We start from the raw sequence: 21,516 nt of genomic DNA on the forward strand, positions 1-21,516 counted from the left end.
AGGGTCACTCAATGCAATGTGTAATCTTCTGGGCCAATCATTTTATTTTCTAGACAAAGAAACGGAGACCTAGAGTGGTCAAGTGACTAGCCCACAGTCACATAGCTAGCCACACCTGGTTAGATGTTTTGTCTTTCAGTTTAATATTTCTTACGTTAGATAATCATAAAATATCAGTATGAAGTTCAGAATAAGCAAATAAAAATTATTTAAAAGTAATCTAATTCTATGCTCTAATTTAGTGTTCAGCTTTGAAATGAAATAGTTGACAACAGATCAAGTGTGTGTTCCATGTCCAATTCCCTCTGAATCCCATAACTGAGAGTGAGATCTGTTCTATTTTCTACCCTCCTGACTTGTATTTGCCAGAGACCCAGCTGCCTGATCAGTAACACATGAGGCCGGGAAGCGTCAAAGGATATCACTGGCTACGACCCAGGAGCCAATCTTTCCTTTCTCCAGCATGGACCATTTAATTGCATACTCATATCATATCAGTGGCAGATTCATTGCAAAACACATTTTTCACTTTTATATGTATTTTTTCTGTATGTTGTAAAGTTATATGGTTAAAATATTTTTGGCTGAAAATTTTAACTATATAAAATGGATAACATTTACTTTCTAAATGCCTGAGTTGAACTAAATTGTTCATGGATTAGTTATTAATATAGGGTACTTGCATGTGCTGTTTTATCAATATTTCTGTTCTTTAGAAGCTTCTTGCAGAATAATTTTATGCTAAAGTTTTTGAGCCCAGCATGGGAAAATACCTCATACCTTATTTCTACGTTATGGTGGAATATTTTGAGTCTAAACATTAGATAAAGAGCTGGGCTTATTTTCTAATTTTTAAAAAAAACTTTTGTTTTGAGCAATCTTTCCAACACTTAAGTAGATTTTGTTCTGGTCTAGTGAATGTTATCCTAAACATATAGCAAGAGGAAAGGCTGAAAATATTAGTGTATACTCATATAATAATTCAGAAAGATAGTTTTCAAATTTGAATTTGCTTTAATTTAAAATATTTAATATCTCTCTCTCTCTCTCTCTGTCTCCCCCTCCTCTTTCTCTCTTTAAACCAGAGGTTTTGGTGATTTCTGTGACACTAGCAGTGGGCAAAATTAATGCCTATAGGGGGCCAGCCTCAAAATGAGTTAAGAGGTGGGTTTGGTTTGGCTGAAAAAAATATAAAATGCTTCCACTCTCTATTTCTAATGTCTTAAATCATTATATTTTATTAATAGAATGAATTAGATCACATGGAACAATTCTAACTTCACCATTAGAAAAACACAGATACAAATGAACATGTAAAGCTGCTGTTTCCTGATCACTTTCTGAAGTCTTATCTTTTTTCTCTTCTTTCTTTATTCTTCATTCTCTTCCTCTCTTCTGTTTGTTTCCATCACAGTTCCTTGTTTAATCTTTTAATTTTCCTTTAACATTCTCTCTAGTCCTCCAGTAATGAATACTGTCAGTGTATTCCTATACAGGTTGGTGTAAATCATTTATCAATTCTATTTTATTACAAATTTACCAAATATGTATGTAAGTATGTCCCTTTAGAAAAAAATTGACAAATCATTTAATAATTGCATTGAAGACAAAAACAATCCTTTGTAAGTTTAAATGAAAGCTGCCTTCTAATATACCATCCTTAATACCCAACATATGAGATGTGGTATTGATAAAAAGTTTCACACTTATTAATACACTTGAGAGGATATTTGTTTTAGAACCATATTAATTCATTTACATTTTCTTTCCTCCAGTTATTTATCTGTAAAGTAAAAAGGTCAGAGTAGAAAATATTTTTCTAAAGTCCTGTTTCTCTAAAAATCTGCTTCTGTTTGTCTTTCTGATGACACAGTTAAGCCTTGTTTTTGAGCACCATCCCCTCAACCAAAGGAACAAAAAAGATGCATTAAAATATACTAAACTTTTGCAAATGCTGATCTTTTTCCAGGCACCTTTATCTTCTTTTTATTGATACATAATATTTGTACATATTTATGGGGCATATGTGATATTTTATTATATACATAGAATGTGTAATGATCAAGTAAATCAGGGTACTTGGGGTATCCATTACCTTGAGTAGTTACCATTTGTATGTGTTGGGGATGCTTCAGATTCTCTCTTCTAGCCATTTTGAAATACACCATACATTTTTGTTAACTATAGTCATCCTACTCTGCTATCAAACATAGCAGAGTATTTTAACTTATTTCTTGTATCTAACTTATTTTAACTTATTTCTTTTGTCTAACTGCATGTTTGTACCCATTAATCAAATTCTCTTTATCTCCAACCACCAGCTTCACCTCCTAGTCTCTGTTACCTATCATCTTCTACTCTATGCCTTTATGCTTCCACATGTAAGTGAGAAAACTCAATATTTGTTTTTCTGCAGGCAACTTTATCTTTAACCTAAGTAAAAAGCATTCCATTTCCACTACATTTATGGTAAAGTCTTTTGTCTTCTTAAAATTTGACCCTTTTCTTTCCTCTGCTAAAGAGAACAGCCTTGCTTGGCTAATGTACAGGTGGTAATTTTGCTTACATTAAACAGGGAGCAAAGATAGAAATACAATAGAAAGATAAAACCTTAAGCAACAGGAGTCAGAGAAGAAAGTTTACCTAGCATTATGGCAAGAAAAAAAAATTATTCACCAAACACAGCCAAGGGCAAATGTGGTTTCAGCCCATCCCTGTGGATCATTTCACACAAACAATGTTGAATCACGGTCTTGATTTAAATGAATAATTAAAACAAATGAAGTACAGACCCACCCAAATGAAGGGGATCTTTACTTTCCTTGCCTCATTTTCACCCACCACCTTCCTCAATAACAAGCTGGATGCCAAAGCTCAGGAGTAAATGAGGATGAAAAGTAGTTATCAACTCAGTGAAAATAGATTTGATCTTCTGGTTTAATTTTCTGGTTCGATCTTATTTTGCTTACTGCAGCATTCTTCTTTTTTTAAGAATGCAGTTAAACTGAGGTAGTTCAATTTACCAATTATGTGAAAAATTAGTATGTGAAGGAAGCAATAGAAAAAAACATTGAGAGCACTGTGTGTGTCACTTAACCATAGGAATACATCCTGAGAAATGTATTGTTAAGTGAGCTCCTCATCATGTGAACATGGTAGAGTCACTTCCACAAACCTAGATGGCATAACTTACCACACACCTAAGCTATATGGCATAGCCTATTTCTCCTAGGATACAAGCCTGTACAGCATGTTATTATAGCGAATACGGTTAAGTTACCATAACACATAAGTATTTGTGTATCTGAACATAGAAAAAGGTAAAAATACAGTATTAATGATTTTTTTAAATGGCACACCTGTATAGGACACCTATCATGAATGGAGCCTGCAGGATTGAAAGTTGCTCTGGGTGAGTCAGTGAGTGAGTGGAGTGAATGTGAAGGCCTAGGACACTACTGCACACTACTATAGACTTTATAAACACTGTACACTGAGGCTATGCTAAATCTATTTTTTTAGTTGTATTTCTTCAATAATAAATTAACCTAGTCTTGCTATAACGTTTTTACTTTAAAAGCTTTTTAATTTTTAAAAACTTTTTGGCTCTTTAGTAGTAACACTTAGCTTAAAACACACACATTGTATAGCTGTACAAAAATAGTTTCTTTACATCCATATTTTATAAGTTGTTCTATTTTTACTTTTTAAACTTTCTTGTTAAAAACTAAGATGCAAATGCATACATTAGCCTAGGCCTGTACTATCTTCTCCCTCCACATCTTACCTCACTTGAAGGTCTGCAGTGGCAATAACATGCATGGAGCTGCTGTCTTCTATGATAAAAATGCCTTCTGGAATACCTCCGGACATGACTGATGCTGTTTTACAGTTTTTTATTTTATTTATTTTTAATCCCTTGAGTTTATTGAACATCAATTTTAGTACATTTTCTTTTGAAGCATCTTCTCGTACGTGTTACTCTTATTCATTTCCACCGCTACCACCCTGGTTCATGTTTTCATCATTTAAATTTATATAAGCAGGTTATGGAGCTGTCTTAATCCAAATAGATACAAAAAGAAAAAAATATCCTTTACTTTTCATCTGCTACTTACTGTCTTAAACACACTCTTTTGACTTTCCTTCCCTCAATTCTTTTTTTAAAATTTTATTTTATTTTATTTTAAGTTACAGGATGCATGTGCAGGAGGTGTAGGTCTGTTACACAGGTAAATGTGTGCCATGGTGGTTTGCTGCACCTATCAACCCGTCACCTAGGTATTAAGCCCCACATGCATTAGCTGTTTATCCTCATACTGTCAATCCTCCCCGCCCTTCAACAGGCCATTGACCTAGCAATCCCATTACTGGGTATATACCCAAAGGAATATAAATCATACTGTTATAAAGTTACATGTATACATATGTTCACTGCAGCACTATTCATAATAGCAAAGACATGGAATCAACCCAAATGCCCACCATTGATAGACTGGATAAAGAAACTATGGTACATATACACCATGGAATACTATACAGCCATAAAAAGGAATGAGATTATGTCCTTTGCAGGGACATGAATGGAGCTGGAAGTCATTATCCTTAGCAAACTAACACAGAAACAGAAAACCAAACACCTTATGTTCTCACTTATAAGTGGGAGCTGAGCAATGAGACATGGACACAGGGAGGGAAACAACCTTTTTTATAAGTATAAGTAGTACCCTCTAAAATAATGATAAAGAGTATAGTAGATACATAAACCAATAACATAGCCATTTATTATCATTATGAAGTACTATGAAGTATACATAATTGCATCTGCTGTACTTTTATATGACTGGCAGTGCAGTAGATTTGTTTACACCAGCATCATCACAAACACATGGGTGATGTGTTGCACTATGACGTTGAAATGGCCACAATGTCTCTAGACAATAGGACTTTCTCAGCTGCATTATTTTATGGGACCATCACTGTACATGCAGTCCATCTTTGACCAAAACATTGTTATGTGGCACATAGTTGTACTTTCAGGGGAAGAGAGTTAAGCAAGAGAAAGAAATAAAAGAAAAAATAATGTAATAATGGGCAGTAAGTGCCTTAGTTCATTTCATGCTGCTATAACGGAATACCAGAGATGGGTAATTTATAAAGAACAGAAATGTATTTCATACACTTCTGGAAGCTGGGAAGTCCAAGATCATGGCACCAGCAGATTTGGTAGTTCTAAGGGCCCAGACTCTGTTTCTAAGTTGGTGCCTTGAACTCTACAGCCTCTGGAGGGAAGGAACTCTGTTTCTTACATGGCAGAAAAATGGAAGATCAAAGAAAAAGAAGCCACTCCTGAAATTCTTTTGTTTTAAGGCATTAAACCTGTCAATGAGGGCAGAGGCCTCATGGACTAATCACTTCTTTAAGGTCCCACCTCTTAATACTGTTATGATAGCCAATAGATTTCATCATGAGATTTTGAGGGGACTAACATTCAATTCAGCAATAAACAAGAAAAGGGATTCTCTGTCTCTCTCTCTCTCTTCCTATGTATCTCCCCATTTCCCCCTTTCTTTATCCCTCCCGCTCTCCTTCCCTCTCTTTCTATCTCCTTGACTTTGCAGCTTCTAAACTCTCTCTCCTCTACTTAGTAACCTATTCCCTGAAGAGCCATTCTTGTTCTTCTACTCTTTACTTAGGACTCTTAGTGTTGTGTAAGTTGGGAAGGGGAGTGGGGTAGATTTACAAAGTAGTATATTCTCCACTAAATTGCTCTAATTCCTAACTGACTTCTCTACCACGAACTTGGCCCCTCACCAATCTATCCTCCACATCACTGCCAGAAAAATCATTCTAAAATGCAAAAATAATCACCTCATGACCACGCTTGAAGTCTTTTGAAATGACTCCTTAAGGTGTATGGATGCTGTTATCTAAATTAGCTGAGCTCAAAGATCATCACTCCATCTCCAACTACCCTAAAATACTTATAATTTCCCAAATATCTCATACAGGGTTCATACTAAGTGCCTTAGCACAGATTCCTCTGCATCTGGCTATTTTCTGACCATCCTTAAAGATTGACTTTGAGCCATCCTCCTCCAGGAAGCTTTCTCCTACCCATATGATTTAGTGATCTCTGCTCAACATGTGTCACAGCAAATCTTACATGTAATTATCATTATTAGATTTATTTGTCTGTCTTCTACTCACATACAAGACTGTGAGCAGGGCAGCAGAGTGTTAGCAATAAGGTAGGCATTAGGTGTTGGGGGATGCTAACACATAGCATTAAAATGTAGATGCTCCACCTTCATCACATACCAGTTGTATATAGTATGCACCTAACAGTCACATCACTTCACATCCTACACCTCAGTTTCCTCATCTGTAACACCGAAAAAGGCTGGCATATAGAAAACACTTGAGATATATTATCTAGTATAATCCACTCAATGATATCTTTTTAGTATCTCTAACCAATCTATGTTTATATCTATAGCTATATCTACGTCTATACCTTTGTATTTGTCTAGAGAATAATAGAACCTAGACCCTGTTGTGACTCTTAATATAGTTACATCTAAAGGCTACTCCAGTAGGGCTCTACTGTCTCAGAAATGTGCTCCAGAAGCCAGTTATAGATAAATATGCCAAATACTCTTTAAATTAAACATGTTCAATAGACACATTAGGACGTCACAGAATCTAAAAAAGACCTCAAGCCAAATTTTTTATTTTATTCAACCAGAACACACTATATACTCCTTCCTTGAGATGGTCTTAGTTTATGCCTTTACTTCTGGCATAATGATTAATAGTATCCCTTTTCACTTTCAAACATGTCCTGATTTGGACAATTAATTATATAACCATTCTATTTATGGCTCATGCTGATTCTGATTGGTCATAGGTCATAGTGTTTTCTTCTGATTGGTCAGTGTCTGTGCAACACCAGTTGTTAAATATTTTTAAATAATTTATATGCCTGTGAGATAACTGAGGCATGGAAACGTGACATTATTTTTTTTGTAAAATAATTCATTCCTATAAAATGAATTGAATTCAAATTCATTAAATCCTTAGGATAAGAAAAGTGAGGAGAACAAGACAAAAGAGAACCTACTTCACCCTCTAAGGACTGACCTGAAAACAGAAAAAAGACGTGGGCAATTTTGATTCTCACTGGCAATACCTTCCTCATTCCCACCCTTTCCACCTGGACTCTCTCTCTTCTTTCTGGTTTCTCTTAGGTTCAGTGACTGTTGAGTATATTTGTTCTTTATTACCTCCTTAACCTCACAGGAACTTAAGGTGCTAACCTAGACACCCAGTTGTTCCGTCTGCTCAAAATGGAAACTCAAACTATTGTCTCTTCTTTATATAAGCACTCTCCATTGATTTGCAGATGATTTAGATAGAACTGTCTTCTACTTGATCAGTCATAGAATTCCTTCAAAGAGTATATATCCTTGAAAGGCAGGGCAAGAACATCGAGTTCTGTACTTAAGCAAACATTATCCTTGCCATATCCATAAGGCTGTCCTTCTTAAACTAAAAGGATAATGAGAATTGTACCATACAAACATTTAGTGAAGAGAAAATGTTTCTGCCAAAGACTTTTTAATGTGAATTAAATTTTCATGTTAAGAAAAGCTATGCCATAAATATAGGATAAAGTGCTTCCCAAGAATCTTGAGGAAGAACCTTTTCCACTTCCCCAGGAGGCTTAAGGAGTTAAGATCTAAGATCTAAACAGTAAATCATGGTGTTTATTCCATGATTTCCTACAGATAGAGATAGAGTTGTAGTGGTTCAGGTTGGGGCTTAACAAAGTTATTTTAGTCCCAGTAAAGGTCTACTTATCTTCTGTCTATTTATTGCCACCCATATGAAACATCTTCCAAAAAACATAGTGAAATGTGTAGGAAGTTGAATAGCGATGAATAAACCCAATAAAAACCAAAATAATAATCCTTTAGAAGAAACCGCTGTTCTGATTTCTTTTACCGTCAGAGTTTTCTGTTCCAGACTTTGATATTAATATAATTATACAACATGTATTATTTTAGGCCAATGAGTGCCACAGAGCTGCTTGTGTTTGGATTTTTTTTGGGGGGGGGGGTTCCAATTAACCTATCAAGTTAGACCTACCCAGAGTAGTTTTTGCTTGTCCTCTATTGACCTATTGCTATTTCAACATAAATAGACACAAAAGGTTCATGAAAAAAGTAAATCCTTTGTTCATGTGTACCTAATACACCAACATATTTTTGTTATTGGGAAAGAATTTCTCAGGTCATTTGGTACATCAAAGATTGATATTTCAAAAAAGCAGAAATGATATAGCTTCAACAGAAGCTCTAAATCATAACCTCTAAATCTCTAAATGAAACTGCCTGGGCCTAAATCTTGGCTCCATCACTTACTCACTTACCTTAAGGTAAGTTACTTCTTTCTCTGCCTGTTACACATTTGTAAAGTGATGAATGTTACAGAACCATCCTCATAGAGCTGCTATGAGGATTAGATCAGTTCATATATAGAAAGCATTTACCACGGTGCCTGGCACAGAGCAAGCACACAGTAATGCTTTAGCTGTTATTACAGATACAAGTAATATGTGAATTTAAACATATCAAACAAACATATTTTACTTTTGTATTATATGAAAGTCACTGTTCCCATGGGACATAAAAATATATCAAAAACAAGAGAAAAGAATACAAAATTTATCTATTATAATTCATTATGTTATGCTAAGTTACCCCTAGAAAGTGGTTTTCTATTGTTAAAAATAGAAAAAAATATAAATATAAAGATGCTTAAACTTTCTACTACCTGCTGCTGTCTACACATCAGGATAGCAGATAAGAATTGACCCATCATTCCAGCGCCACCTTCCAGGTTTTCTAAAGCCTTTGCTCTGGCAATTGAGGCCCAGCCAGAGTGCTTTTCCCAGGGCTACACTCTTGCTTTCATTGTGCTTTTCTGAACACAGTTATGGTGTCCATTTTCCTTGTTATTTCTCCCCCGCCTTTTTTTGTTTGTTTGTTTTTGAGACACAGTCTCACTCTGTTGCCCAGGCTGGAGTGCAGTGGCATCATCTCAGCTCACCACAACCTCCATCTCCCAGGTTCAAGCGATTCTCCTGCCTCAGCCTCCCGAGTAGCTGGGACTACAGGTGCATGACACCACACCCAGCTATTTTTTGTATTTTTAGTAGAGATGGGGTTTCACCGTGTTGGCCAGGCTGGTCTTGAACTCCTGGCCTCAGGTCTTCCACCCACCTCAGCCTCCCAAAGTGCTGGGATTACAGGCAAGAGCCACTGCTCCTGGCCTCTCTCTTCTTTTCATATTTTATCTTACTTTCATGGATTTTTACCCTTGCTGTATATAATTCTTAAAATGCATGTCCCAAAATTATGTTGCCATCAGAATTGCATCATAGAAATATCCTTTTAGTTATCCTAGTAGCTAAAAATAAAATAAAAATTTAAAAGCATGTTGAAACAGATAGTACCTTCTAGAAGGTTTGTGGTTACAAAGTAAGAATCAGATTGATATCATATACATACTTGAAAATGTTTTTTCATACCGTATGTTTTCCAATCCTTCTGAATGATTGTTCTCTCTTTAATTAATAAAAATACTTCTTGTTTCCCTTTAAGAGACAATTTATCTGCTTCTGCAAAATACAGGCAGGATAAAATTTGTTTAACTCTAATTTTTTTATCTTCTCTTTATTTAACGTTTTCTATTTAAATATGTTAAAAGCCTAAATAAATATGTTCTCTCTTAAGGTTAAGATTTTTGTTCCTACAGTAAAGCAATTTTCATAATATTCTGATCATGTGAGCACAAGTTGACAAATTCCTCAATATTCACAAGTTCACTTATCAGGGCAGGTTCACAGTGATTTCATTTATCAGTATTAACTTCTATTTGCTCCCAGAGAAGAATTTTTCACATATGGTTTTTCTAACTCTATTTTGTGTCCCTCTTTTTCATATTTCCATTGCCATATTCTGTTTTATTCAAGCAGCTTAAAACATCACAGTGTCTCTCTACCCATGCAACATTGTCTTTTCATTTCTATAATATGCAGTTTTTTATTTTAATAAAATCTTGGACTGCTTAGTTGTATTTCTAGAACATCAAGCCAGAAGTTCTTGCTATTTTTTCCAGTTATTTCTTCCAAAATATATCACATTACTTTACTCTTAAAGCTTACATCATTCTCTTTCATCCCTGGCAAAGAATGACTACAACTATGCCTCTTGGAGTAATACTTAGTTATTTGATAATCAAAATTCTCATAGCATATTCTCCAGGCATCCCATGCTGATTTATTTTTGACTCTTTTTCTGGTAATAAAACATTGCTTAAAAAAATTCTGTGATGTCTGATTCATGGCTTCAAATAGACTTTCCCTTTCCCATTTTGACCTTTCCTTTCTTGACTTAGATCTCAGAAAATATGAGGAGGCACCTAAAGGAAAATAAGCCCTCATGTCCCACTAGCAGATAAATCTTAAATAGTTCTCCTTGACCTTATTCTTTGTTCTCTTTTTTAAGCATTAACTCCCCCTGCCCTGGATTGCTTTAGGTGATGGGAAGTTTTTCCAGACTAATGCCACCATGGGCCATCCCTGTTATGAAGTCCTTTAGCATTTACACTTAAAATATGAAACATATTACTGTACATCTGCTGAAATAATATTGCTAGATATGTGTATGTGCAGATAATTGTTTTGACTCATCAAGTAAAGGGTTGTTTCTTTTGCATCTTGCTTACTACTTATACAAATCGTGAGAAGGCAACCACTACCAAATAAATACTTGAGGTATTCTATTGAATTGGTTGTTTATTCATTCATCCAACCTATTCAGTGTCACTCACTGTGCTAGCTGCTGTATGTACATGGATAAATCAAATGGTCTTATCTCCCAGCAGTTCATAGTCTAGAGGGAAAAAAGAAAAGAAAAACAAGAAAATAGACACACAGAATACAAAATCTGCAAGAAGCATGGAATTAAAAAGAAGAACTTGCTAAGTAAGTGTAAAATGAGGGTGGAAGAAGGAAAGAGTGGAAACAGGAGGACCAGTAGAACTTTAATGAGGCAAAAGACACGAGGGACAAAGTGCTCCAGGCAGAAGGCAAAGCAAAGAAGGAGGTACTGAGGTTGTGATGGAATGGTTGGGTAATGTGCATGTTTCCACAAAGCTATAGAGAAGAATCTTGAGAAATGGTGAGAGGTGAAGCTAAGAAGACGGCCAGAGCCAGATTATAAGGGACCTTGTATGGTATGTTGATCTCATACTTAGATCTCAGAAAGTATGAGGATGGACCTGAAGGAAAATAAGCCTTCATGTCCCACTAACAGATCAACCTTAAATCTAGTTCTCTTTGACATTATTCTTTTCTTTGTTCTCTGTTTTAAGCATTAAATCCCCGTCTCTTGGATTGTTTTAGCTAATGTGAATGAAGCCTTTCCTGACTAAGGCCACCATGGGCCATCCGTCTGTTTTGAAGTGCTTTAGCACTTACATTTAAAATATGGAACACACTGCAGTATATCTACTGTAACAGTGTTGCTACTATGTGTGTACCTGTACTTTGCCCTGCCCACTGCTGGTCTGAGACTAGTCATTTGACTTCTGACTAGGACCAGGCAAGTGACTTCAGGTTCTGTCTGCTCCTCAGGTATCTGTTTTCCAATACTTGAAATTTCTTTCATTCCAGGCTGTACCCTCAGTCTCACACTCCATGCCAAATACTACTGTCAGATTATCTATATTCTTGTATTTTTCTCTCTCACATCTCTGTTATTACATCTCCAGTGTTTGATTACCTATGAAATACAGCAGAAATCCTGCACAATATGACCTCAAAAGTATCTCCACTATCATTTCCCATTTCCCCCTAAACACACTGTTTATGAATGGGAGCTATGGTTTCTCAATTCCACGTCCTGGCTCAAGCAGTTCTTTCCGCAATGTCCTTTCCATTTTCTGTCTGCTCAAACCTTTTCAGTCTTCTAGTCATGTCTCCCACATTACTTTGTCTTCTTAGAATCAACAGTGTATTTCATTTCTATTCTTTCAGCATTTATTGTTCTCTGCTCTGTCTTTGCATTTATTTATTTTATTCTTCTGACAAAAATGACTGCTCCTTGATGGTCAGAACAAAGTCTTAGCCATGTTTTTTTATTTTCCCTAGTACATTGCACCATTTCTTAAGCAGAGGTGCTAGGTTAACATCAAATTAGAACATACTAAATTTGTGACCATTATTAATGAAGCTTAGTTAATCTACTATTTTCTTCATAAATGATCGTAGTAGTTACTTTATCACCTCAAATTACTTTACTATGTTATTTACAAGGAAGGTAGAGGCTGATGTCTTATCTCTATTTTATAGAAGTAAACATTTGAGTAATAAGGAGTTAAAAAATTTACTTAAGAGATTCGGGACTGGCATCGAAGTTCCTGATACCAATTCAGTATTTGTTTAGACTACGCTAGATCTAAGATGCTTTCCCTTGAAGAGATTAAAAGGTAAGCTTTAAGAAAATATTAAGAATTGTTTTTACTACTATTTATCATCAATACTGGAGGAAAGATAATGAAAAAGTTGTCAAATGTAAGTAAAAAAATAAGTTAGGTGGTTTCTAGTTTCATAACTCAGAGATATAAAGATTTCAATTAAAGGGATAGAAAGTGAAGACATAGTTTAGAGTGATCTAAGTTAATTTGAACTATTCTGGGTTTTAATATACTGAAAATAAATTTATTCAAAGCCATTTCACTACATGGCAAACCCACCCATAGACCATTTGGAGGAAAATGTCAGATCAATATCCTAAGGCCGTAAGAACCTTTGTTGCAACCATTTGAGGGCAGATTCAGGTGTGAATACAACCTCACCAATATATAAAAGGCTATAAACTGTATTTAAGAAACATACCACCCATTCACAAATAAAGCATAAAGATTTGAGGAATACTAGTCATCCAAATTTTAAAACTTGCATAAAATTTGCATCCAGCTTTAAGTTAAACCAATAACAGCTTAGGAAAATGGCTAAGGCAAAAAGACTATAGTGAAATTAAAACGTTTTGAAAAACAATCTTCTGTCTATAACTCATCAATTGTTGGCAAATTGACCTTCTGGAAACTAATTTTCAGTAAATTGTCCTGTTTCCAGTTTGGAAAAATGTCTGGCCTCAGTTACTTACACACACTTCTTCTATTAAGGTTCTAGGTTTGTGTATAGATACTGCAGCTGATCTCCAATCCAAGTCCATAGTGTGAACCCTGACTCTATTACAACTAGTACTGCTTTTCTTACTTATGTCCTTCTTTAAGATTTTAAGTTCTATGACGATCAAGACCATACACCATATCTTATGATTCTATGTGCCAATATCTTGCACACTGTTTTATATTTGGTAGCTAGCACTGTTGGCTATTGAGTGAGAGCAGGGCATTAACCTAATTATCTCACTTTTGACGAGGCAATTAGGGGAACTCTCAAAAGATATTTCCTCCTTATGGTGGTTCAATAGTTTCATCTTTATATACAAAAGATATGGTAATTTTGCAACTAAATTGAGCTTATTCTTGAGCTGAATAGAGTTTAGCTGCCCTATTATAATCTCATTCAACTTGACTAAATACTTTTCTTGATTGGCAATTGGAAAAGGAACCCTATATTATCCTTCCAAATCCTACCAATTATTGAATAATGTTTATCTAAAAAACCTTGAATTACAAGATATTTCTGTCATTATTAATGATTATTTTCAGTCGGAATTTGAATTACTTTAATCACTTGTTCTTTCTGTTTTGCAATGAAGCAAAGCCCAACAAAAAAGCAAAGCTTCTCAAGCTATAAGCCAGGGCTCCTGGCTATTTTATTATTTTAGAAATGCCTCTCTCCAGATATATTGACCCTGAGACAGCCTGCTTTATCTCTGATCTACAGGGAGAAAGGCCATACCGCATCATATCTGGTATCTGAGATTTCTCTCCTACATTTCAGAGGTCCTGAACTCTTCTGCAATTACCTCCTAGAGTCTCCTTGATTCTCAGCCCTGAAAGTCTCTAGTTTGATCTAGCCTGTGTTGTGTCTTTTTCTGAACTATTTATTAGCTTGTTGTTAATGCTTCTCATGAAATCTGATTAATGCCCATTATTCTAAGCTGTATTTTGCTTACATGCTATCATATATTATCATAGTATTTTCTATATTATATTTTAGCTATACCCACACCTGACTTTCCCATTCGATTCTGAACATTCTTTTTGCCCTTTGTCCTCAAATAGACAGTTGTCCTTGATAATATATTTTTTCACACTAGGAAGATTCCCCTTTTATAGATGTGAAATGATTAGGTGTCCAAATCCCCTAAAATGTAATCTACTCAAATCCTAAAACTACCAGAACTTGAACTCCATAACAGCAAGGAGCTTCCTTGTCATGTCCATCATTAAATCCTAGTTCACAGAACATGCCTGGCAATAATCACTACTAGTCTCAATAATGCTTGTGGCACAAAAGAATACAATTAGTCCTTTGTATCTACGGGTTCTGCATCCATGTATCAACCAACCATAGATCGCAAATATTTCAAAAAGTTGCACTTGTCCTGAACAGGTACAGACTTTCTTCTTGTTGTTATTTTCTGAACAGTAAATTGTAATAACTACTTACACAGCATTTGCATTGTATTAGATATTATAAATAATCTAGAGATGATTTGGATTATACAAGAGAATGTGCATAGGTTGTATGCAAATGCTAGGCCATTTTACATCAGGAACTTGAGCATCCTCAGGTTTTGGTATCTGAGGAGGGAACTGAAAGCAATCCCCCCCTGGATAATGAAAGATAACTGCACTTTGTTAATATGCAACATCATGAAAGGAACAGTGTTCAGTTGGTCTTTTTAGATATTTATAAATCATAAGGACTGCAACATTATTTTCAAGACTTAGAGACAGAACAGCATTTTTATATAACAGTGATTCTTAAAATTTTCATCACTGATATATTTCGTTCATGGTGGTTTCACAGGAAACATTTATATCTGAATATGCAAATAATTGTCAGTTTTTAAGTTTTACAGTTTCTGGGCTTTCTGCTTTCAAAGTGACTGCCACTCCCACATAGAAACTCAAGCAACTGCTATTAACTTGGGTGGGGTAGCATATTCTAGGCTGGCTTCAAGTTAGGCATCCTTTAGGATGACTTCAAGAGTCAGGCCACGCCACCCCCTAGAAGTTTCCTGTGTGTTCTGAGTGGTCCAAACTGTTCCCTGACATGGAATGTCCTGAGACCCTGATCTATCTGAGGCTCAGGAGCACTGTGGAAAATAATTTAAACCTGTCCAGCAACTTAGGTTTGCATGTGTGCTGATTCTGTGGGACTAGGATTCCCTAAAAGAGACCAGATTGGAGGAAGAAACAGTGGAATATTGAAAGAAAAACTGCCCGAGAGGAGGCAAAGCCTGGCCAAGTGGGCAGAGTGAGCATAAAAGGAAGCCAGCCTTCCAGGGACTGAGTCTGACCACTGGGTCCAAGCCTGGGTTCGAGCCTGAGTTTGAGCCTGGGTGGAGGGGAGCAGAGGTCCAGAGGGCTATTAGGGGTCCAGAGATCCAGACAGTGAGGATGGCAGCAGATCAATGGTGCTCACTGCAAAAAAAAAAAAAGTGGGGGAGGGAGGTGGAGGGGCTCTTGGAACAGCAGACACAAGAGCAGAGAGCATAAACTGGAGAGGCAACTGCTCCAATTACAAAGGAGACCCTCCTGGCCTTTTTGCTGGTGAAAGCTCAATGAGGTGAGAAAGACCAGCTTTCCAACCAAACAATGCTCAAAGGACAGATTCCCACCCCCACCTCCAGTTAGAGGAAATATAGATTGTATGAGTAAGAAGCCTCAAGCTGAAAGGAAAAAAATGAAACTTTAAAAAAATTCAAGTCATGTCACTAATTCAGCTCCTAGCAGCCTTTTCAATGAAAGTGTAGACTCATGGAAAAAGAAAAACAACATGTATTTGAAAATTTGTTTTGTCCTTACAAGAGATGGTGGAGAGATGCAGATATTCTAGCCACAATTGGAAATAGAAGTATAGTGCCCCTGAAGCCATGCCAGCAAGGTGTGCTTACCCTCAGTGCGGGGTGTGGTGGGAGAAGGACATTCAGTATTTCAGGGGTATTCAGCATGAGTGTTTCAAAGAAATACCACTGACAGGAGTTACTTACCAACTTGCTAGTACCTTGACAAGAAGTGGTGTATTCCAGTTCCGAGACTGCAGAGATGTCTGGGTCCAGAAGGCATGAGGTCTGGAGCAACAAGCACACTGGACCTGAAATAATAGCAACCACTTACTACTTGCTGGGTATGTTCTATGTTCTTTGCATCTACTGTATTCACTTATTAATTTAATCCTCAAAACAACTCTATGAGATATCATATATATATATATATATATTCAATATCTATGATATACAGATTGTTATTAAACCCGATTTTATAAAGGAGGGAATTGAGGTACAAAAAGGCTGAGTAATTTCCTCAAAGTCACACAGTTGGTGAGTAGCAGAGTTGAAATTCAAACCCAGATTGTCAGGCTGCACAGTCTGTACTCCTAACCCTAGTGTCTTCGTGCCTATGTGATGACACTTCTTTAGCACTTACACTGCGCCAGGTTCCCTTCCAAGCACTAGGTTAACCCATTTGCGGTACGAAGTGAAGATAAGGATAGTGGAAGATAAAATTTACCTAGGGCTTCTTCTATTCCGAAGTAATTTTTAAAAAGAAAATAACTGAGATTCTCTAATCTCCACTACTGAAGAATATAACTTGATAAGGAAATGAACTAATATAAAGAAAGAATGGATACAATAAAAATCCCAATTTTTAAAATCATGGGATTCTTTTTTTCTCCTTTAATTGTTATTTTTTGTTCAGGGGTACATGTGCAGGCTTATTATATAGGTAAACACATGTCATGGGGGTTTGGTGTACAGATTATTTCATCACCCAGGTACTAAGCATAGAATCCAATAGGTATTTTTTCTGATCCTCTCCCTTTCACCCTCCATCCTCAAGTAGGCCCCAGTGTCTGTTGTTTCCCTCTGAAAATCACAGGATTCTAATGTTAAATAAACAGTAAGTAGACTTGCATCATTAAATCATAGAATACTACAGAATAAAAGTGAATGGAAAAGAAAGAGCTAAATGTATCAACCTTAGCAGATCCTCAAAAAAGTAAATGTTGAGTGAAAAAAAAATCAATTTGCAAAATACTACATGCAGTGTGATACCATTTATATAAAGTTTTAAGATATGCAAAATAATTCTATACATTTTCTTAGTAGGGAAAGATATGTAGTAACATCCTAAAGACATGAATGAGAATGATAACCACCCGATTCCAAATGCTGGCTACCTCCACACAGGAGGAAGGATATATGAATGCGGAGAATATCTAAGGGAATCAATCCGTTTTTCATATTTTATTTATTAGGTTGTGTGACAGTACATTACTGTTCTCTCTCCACAAACCTGAAAACTTCTAAAATGAAGAAATCATTAAGTAGTTTCAGACTAGATGGTAATGCCATAGATAGATAGATAGATAGATAGATAGATAGATAGATAGATAGATAGATAGGTATAGATAGATAATCACACACATACACAGATTTCCATTCAGATAAATAACCTATGTCTCTCTTCTCATGTCTGTCTTTTAGGAATACTTTTCTCCACTAGATCAAAAGGAAATCTCTTGAAAAGAAAGTTGTAGCTGTACATAATACATATACTGGGTATCTTCCATTCTACTTGCCATACTCTGCACCCTGCTCTGTGCCTTGGGAGGCTAACCTGAATCAACTGCATCAACAGGACTTTCACACCTTCTGGGCCCTGGTTGGATTCAGCCAATGGTAAGCTCCCATGAAATCAGAGGAAAAGAGGAGAGGGAGGTTATGGTATTTATTCCCTTGTCTTCCTTCTGGTAGGCTGTCTTGACTTGGCAGACTCCTTCACCAAAAAAAAATTGCTCTTTTCAAAACAATTCAACATAAATCTTTCTATATTCTGGTTTCTTCTAGTTCCAGTAACTACTCTCTGCCTCAGTTCTTTGTGCTTATGAGTGGTAAACTATTGAGTTGCTATTATTAGCTCCTGGTTCCTGCACTATCCCTTGCAAATAATCTATTTAAAAATAAACTCTTCTTGAGTTGCCCCTCATATGTCACTAGTTTTATTCTCTTATCTTCAGATATTTTATGTCTTAACTAGCCTTTCATTCCCTAAAAACTGAAAATATATGCATCTTTATATATCCACTTATGTATGTATGTATTTTTTCTTTTATAGCGTTAAAACAAACTGGGATCCAGAGACGTGAAGGGCCTTGCATACAGTAAGCATTCACTAATATAAAGGCACTTCCTGATGATTGTCCAAGTCCCTGGCTAATTGTTCATGTCTGCCCTCTGTCAGCACTGCCTGGCACTGCCTGAACTGGTCTCCTCCTTTGACATCTGCGAGCCCCACTTGGCCCAGGTACCCCTGCCTTGGGACCGTAACCCATTCACTTATTGAATTGCCAGCATGGTACATTTCCCACCTTGGCCCTGGTGCAGGCTGGCCCACTCCATGACCTCCACCACGTGGACAAAAACCCTCAGAAGGTGCAGGAATGTAGGAGTGGGCTTCATCAGGCCCCAGGCAGCTGTGGGGAGAGGCCACTGGCTACTGCTGGAAGGAACCTAGGGAATCATCTACAATCCAACTCATGTAAGAACACTTTACACGAGATCTACCTTCTTAAATTTTAAGTGCACACTACAGTATTGTTAACTATATGCCCAATGTTGTACAGATCTCTAGAACTTGTTCCTCTTGTATAATTGAAACAGTATACCTATTGAACAGCAACTCTCAATTTTCCCTTACTCTGACCCCTGCCAACCACCATTCAACTCTGTTTCTATGAGTCTATTTTAGATACCTCATATAAGTAAAGTCATGCAGTATTTGTCCTTCTGTGACCAACTTATTTTACTTAGCCCAACGTCCTCCAGAGTCATCCATGTTGTTGCATATTGCAGGATTTCCTTATTTTTTAAGGCTGAATAGTATTCCATTGTATTACATGTAGTTAGCACATTTTCTTTATCCATTCATCCATCAGTAGACATTTAGGTTGTTTCTGTATTGTGGCTATTGTGAATAGTCTTGCAAAGAACATGAGTATGCTATCTCTTCAAGATCCAGATTTTAATTACTTTGGACATATACCCAGAAATAAGATTTTTGGATCATATGGTGGTTCTATTTTTAATTTTTTGAGGAACCTCCATACTATTTTCCATAGCAGCTGCACCATTTTACTTTCCCATCAACAGTATTCAAAGGTTTCCATTTCTCCACATTCTCACCAACCCTTGTTAGCTCTTTTTATATAAAACAGTCATCCTGCCAGGTGTGAGATAATATCGTAGTTCTGATTTGCATTTCCATGATGATTAGTGAGGTTGGGCATCTTTTCATATACCTATTGGCCATTTGTATGTAATCTTTGGAGAAATATGTATTTGAGTCTTTTGCTCATTTTTAATTAGGTTATTAGTTTATTTTATATTGAGTTATAAAAGTCCCTTATATATTTTGGATATTAACCCCTTTCAAGATACATGTTTTGTAAATATTTTTTCCATTCTGTAGATTGCATTTTCATTTTGTTGATTGCTTCCTTTTCCGTGTAGTTTTTAGTTTGATATAATCACACTTGCCTATTTTTGCTTTTGTTGTTTCTGATTTGGTGTTATATGCAAGAAATCATTGCTTAAACCTATGTCATGAAGCTTTTACCCTATGTCTTCTTCCAGTTTTACAGTTTAAGGTGTTACAGTTAAATCTTCAATGTATTTTGGGTTTACTTTTGTGTATGATGTAAGATAAGGCTAACTTCATTCTTCTGTATGTGGATATCCAGTTTTCCCTGCACCATTTGTTGAAAAGACTCCTTTCTACATTGTCTATTCTTAGCATCTTTGTTGAAAATCAACTGGCTGTTTATGAATGAGTTTATTTCTGAGCTCTATAGTATAGTATATATAGACCATTGGTCTATATATTTGTTTGTATGCTAATACTATACATTTTAATTTGTATAGCTTTGTAATATTTGAAATTGGGAAGTGTGATACCTTCAGCTTTGTTCTTCTTGCTCAAGATTGCTTTGTCTATTCATGGCCTTTTGTGGTATCATCTGAATTTTAGGATTGTTTTGGCAATTCTGTAAAAAATGCCATTGGGATTCTGATAGGAATGTTAATGAATCTATAGATTGCTTTGTGTATTAAGGACATTTTTAACAATATTAAGCCTTCCAATCCACGAACCGGAGACATTTTTTAATTTATTTGTGTCTATTTAAAATTTTTTATCAAAATTATACACTTTTCAGTGTACAAGTTTTTTACCTCCTTGGTTAAATTCATTCCTAAATATTTTATTCTTTTCAATATTTTTGTAAATGGAAATTTGTTATGCGTTCTAACTATTTTTTCTCAAAGTCTTGATATCTACATTTAACATCATGCCATCTGAAAATAGAGAAAACATTACTCCTTCCTTACCAAATTGGCTCTCTTTTGTTTCTTTTTCTTGCCTAATTGCTCTCCCTAGGATTTCCAATAGTATATTAAATAGAAGTGGCAAGAGTGGCCATCCTTGCCTTGTTCGTGATCTTAGAAGAAAAGCTTTTGGTTTTTCCCTTTTGAGTGTGATGTTAGTGGTGAGTTTGTCATATACAATTTTAGTTGTGTTCAGGTAAATTCCTTCTACACCTAGTTTGTTCAGAGTTTTTATTATGAAAGAGCACTGTTTTTTTTTTCAAACGCTTTTTCTACATCTACCGAGATTATCATGCAGTTTTTTTATGCTTCATTCTGTTGATGTGGTATGTCATATTAATTGATTAGCATACGTTGAACTATCCTTACATCCCAGGGATAAATCCCACTTGGACATGGTGTATGATCCTTTTAATGTGCTGTTGAATTTGGTTTTCTTACACTTTATTGAGGATTTTTACATCTATGTCATGAGGGATCTTGACTTGTAGCTTTCTTTTCCTGTAATATCTTTGCCTGGCTTTGGTATCAAAGTAATATTGGCTTCATAAAATGAGTATGGAAGCATTTCCTTTTCTTGACTTTTTGGAAAAGTTTAAGAAGAATTGGTGTTAATTATTTTTTAAATGTTTGATAGAAGTCACCAGTGAATCCAACTGGTCCTGAGCTGTTCTTTGTTGAGTGTTTATTACTGAATCAGTCTCCTTATTAATTGTTGGTCAATTCACTTTTTCTATTCGTAATTTACTCTTGGTAGATAGTATATTTTTAGGAATTCTTCTGGTCATCCAATTTGTTGGTGCATAATTGTTCATAGTATTCTTTGATAATCTTTTATTTCTCTGGCATCAGTTGT

The 21,516-nt window shown here is 35.8% G+C and overlaps 1 protein-coding gene across 1 annotated transcript in view; it reads right to left on the minus strand.

The window, feature by feature from the left end:
• Positions 1-21,516, minus strand: part of TSPAN8 (tetraspanin 8) — a 254,741-nt gene that overhangs the window by 141,917 nt on the left and 91,308 nt on the right. The window contains exon 2 of the mRNA XM_054663409.2: positions 16,266-16,369. The gene's annotated coding sequence lies outside the window, so the exon portion shown is untranslated. The remainder of the gene's footprint in view (positions 1-16,265; positions 16,370-21,516) is intronic.

The sequence above is a fragment of the Pan troglodytes genome, chromosome 10 (genome assembly GCF_028858775.2).
Source record: "Pan troglodytes isolate AG18354 chromosome 10, NHGRI_mPanTro3-v2.0_pri, whole genome shotgun sequence".
NCBI classification, from domain to species: Eukaryota; Metazoa; Chordata; class Mammalia; order Primates; family Hominidae; genus Pan; species Pan troglodytes.